This window comes from Panthera pardus, unplaced genomic scaffold, assembly GCF_024362965.1.
Source record: "Panthera pardus isolate Hobbes unplaced genomic scaffold, ASM2436296v1 HiC_scaffold_164, whole genome shotgun sequence".
NCBI lineage: Eukaryota > Metazoa > Chordata > Mammalia > Carnivora > Felidae > Panthera > Panthera pardus.
Window position 1 is genome coordinate 25,001 of NW_026526726.1, and position 3,465 is coordinate 28,465.

Sequence of the window (3,465 nt, forward strand, 5' to 3'; positions counted from 1 at the left end):
ACCAACCGCGCCCCACCCACCCCGGCCGGACCCCCGACGCGCGCAGCCGGCGCCCCTTTCTCTCTTCTTCCCCCCCTTCCTTCACTCACACGCGAGTGGGGCCGACAGCACTCCGCCCGGGACCCGGCCCCCCAAGAGCCACAGCGGCCCAAGGGGGGGGCGGGCACCCGACAAACGGCGAGGCCTGGTCTCGGTCCCGACACGGTGACGGGGGGAGGGAGAGGAGAAGAGGCGGACGCGCGCTCGGTCGTCCAAGCCGAGGCAGGGTGGGAACCAAAAGCAGCACAGAACGGGAGGTGGGCCGGAGGCTGCGGGGAGGGGGCACGCACGAAGCGAGGACCAGACAGCGCGTGCGCGGAGGAGGGCACGGGCTCGGGGAAGGGCGCGCCAACGGAGACGCGAGCCGGGCCACCGGGTAAACATGCACGGGATCCCACCGCCACCAGCACGAGGGCGGTCCCGCGACGCCCGCGGCGCCAGCCGGCCTCAGCACCCTTAGCGAGCCTCCCCACGAGCCAGGCCCCCCCCCACAACGCACGGCGCTGGGGTCCGGACCCACGGGACCCCCGCCGCGGGAGCCCGTCTCCAACCTCCATCCGTTCGGTCCATCCCGGAGCCACGCCCCAGGGAAGCGCCTCCCAAAGCCAGGCGCGGCCCCGACCCGCGCCCGCGCGCCACCCGCCAGCGGCAAAGCCCGGAACGGGAGGCGGGCGGGAGACAGCCGCCGCTCGCGCGGCGCAAGGGGGGGCGGGGCGCGCAGGGGCGCCCCAAGCCCCTCGGGACACACACCGCCACGGGAGAGGCGGGGGGACGCCGCGCGCGTGCGCGCGCGCTCGCACACCACACGCCCGAGGCACACGGGCCACGGCACCGGACACCGGCCAGGCCTGGCGGGACCCTCCCCCGACTCAGAGGGGGGAGGCGCAGGCCGCGGTAGGCGAAGAGCGGCGCTCGGCCCCACCGCGGGGCCGACAGACCTCCTCTCGCGCGGGAGAGAAGGCTCCGCCTAACACGCACAAGGGCATGCAGTCACCCTGACACAGGTGGCCACTACGCGCACAGGAGGGGCAGCGACTGGGGGGTTCCGGTACCCCAAGGCACCCTCTCGGATCGCTAGAGAAGGCTTTCTCACCAAGGGCGCGCCGCCCCCCACCCAATTCGTCCCCCCCATCGGGACCCGCCAGATAAAAGGCGTTTCTTCCCGGGGCCACCAGGGCCCGGGGCGGGGGAGAAAGGTCCACGGCAACGGAGTGACACAGGGCATTCCTGAGCATTCGCGGTCAGGGCCCACAACGAGGGCCACCTGCCTTCCCCACGCGCGGTTGCTCGTGTCGCCGCCCGGAAGGAGCGCCGCGCCTCCGGGTGAGGCCCGAGAAAAACCGAGGCAAAACACCGGCAGCAACGCGCTGGGCAAGAAACCGACAGTCCTCGCTCAGAGGGAGTTTCGGCCAAGCGCCACGGCGCCGGCTCGGCCCGCCACGATCGCTCAACTCGCCCCACCAAGTCAGCCCCCCGCACCCCTCCGGGCAACAGCGGCCCGTGGCGGGGCGGGGACGACAAGGCGCCCGCTCCCCGCAGCGGGGGGAACGGGTGTGCCTCCCTTCACCGATTCTGCCACCCGCCCACCTCGGGCAACTCCGCCAACGGCGGCGACCCAAAGGGGGGTCCGCTGGGAACAGGGAACGGCGCCACCACTCGGCTTCAGGCACCTGAGACGACCTGGAGCGCTCCAGGGGCACCACGGAGGGCCAGGCGCCACGCGCTCAGCACGCCCAGGCGGCGAGCAGCGTGGCGTCGGGTGCAGCCCCCCCACCACAGGGAGGCCGCCCACCACAACACAGCCAAGAGAGGCCAGCGAGAGTGTCCGCTGCGTCAGCCGACCCCGGTCCCGCAGCGACGGGAGGCCGGGGTCGGGCCGGAGTCCGCACCCCTCCGCAACCCCCCGCGCCGCCCACAGGCGGGAAGGAGGAGCATGGGGCCCGCAGGCAGAACGAGAAGAGCGGTCCCACTCACCAGGAGTGTCCGTCCCTCGTCTGACACGGCTTAGGCCCGGCCCGGGAGAGCGCGACATCACCACATCGATCGGTTACCGCCACACGAGGCAGTCCTGGGGTGAGGAGGGGGCTGGGGAAACGCCCGGCGAGGACAGCGACCAGAGGAGGACCTGCTTCAGCCTCGCCAGCACCCCTCCCCCACCTCTCCCAGGGAACAGGCAGCCGGACAACCCACAAGGGGAAAAGGGAACGCCTGACACGCGGCACGGAGCCTTGCGAGGGTGGGTTTGTCACGGCCACGGCCGGGTGCCCGCAGCGGGGAGCGCACGGGGTAGAAGACCCACGCCGCCTCCCCACGCCGCCCTCGGGTGCCAGAGACCGGAGGTGGCGCCACAGCCTGAACCACACCTGGATGCACGAGAGCCGGCGCGCAGGCCCAGGCAGACGGCTCGAGCAAGCAGGCGGGCAAAGGGCGGAGTCGGGCTCGGCTCGGCGTCACCGCCAAGCCCGGAGCCACGCCAGCCAGCGGCGACGAGGCCCAAGTCTCTCTTACAGGATGACAACCGCCACATCAGAACGTGTCAGCACCTACCTGGCAGCAAAAAGTACCTCTTTCAGGAGACAAAAATAACCGCGTTGGCAGGCGGGGCCGAGCCACAGGTCACTGGGACCTTCTGGGACCCTGGCCCGGCCACGGGCCCCAAGCATCTTCCCATCACCGCCAAGCAACCCCACCCCCCCCGGAAGTCCCCGGGGGCCATCTGGTCGACCCCGGGACCGACCGACCGACCGACCGACCGACCGACCGACCGGGGAATCGCGGGATGGGGGGGGAGGATGGCCGGGTAGGCCCTGCCCCGTTACACGTTCGCCCGTCCACGGGTCGTCTCCGGGTCGGGACTTAGAAAAATAAAACACTCCGCGCTGTCGCCTGCGGAAGCCTCCCCGGACCTCGCAAGACCGGCCCCATGCCAGTCCCCGACCCCCGGCTGGGACTGTTTTGGGGGGGGGTCTGAATTGCGCGGAGGCGCCCCCGACGACAGGACCTCAACGGGGATCGCGGGCGCGCCGGCGTTGGCGCCCTATACGGGCTTCCCCTCGCGGCCCGGTCCCCAACTCCGCAGCGGGCCTCGGAAAATCTGGGGAGAAAATCGGGTCCAACGACCGGGAGCACCACGCGTGCCCCCGCCCGGGCCCATCGCGCCCTCCGCGGGCTTCCCCTCAAGGCTCAGGACGGTCCTCACCGGCCCGGCCCGGCCCGGCCCGGCCCGACCGCGAAGCGGGAGGGAAGACAAAAGACGCCTGGCAGGGAAGGACCGACAAGCGACCCACGGGGCCACAGTCTCCGGGTGGCGGCCCCGGACGGTCCCCGCGGTCGGGGGGGCGGTGGGAGGGGAGGAAAGCACCGGCGGGTGCTGGTCGACCCGTCCGGGCAGCCCCCCACCCCGGCTCGCTCCCAGGGAGCGCCGCC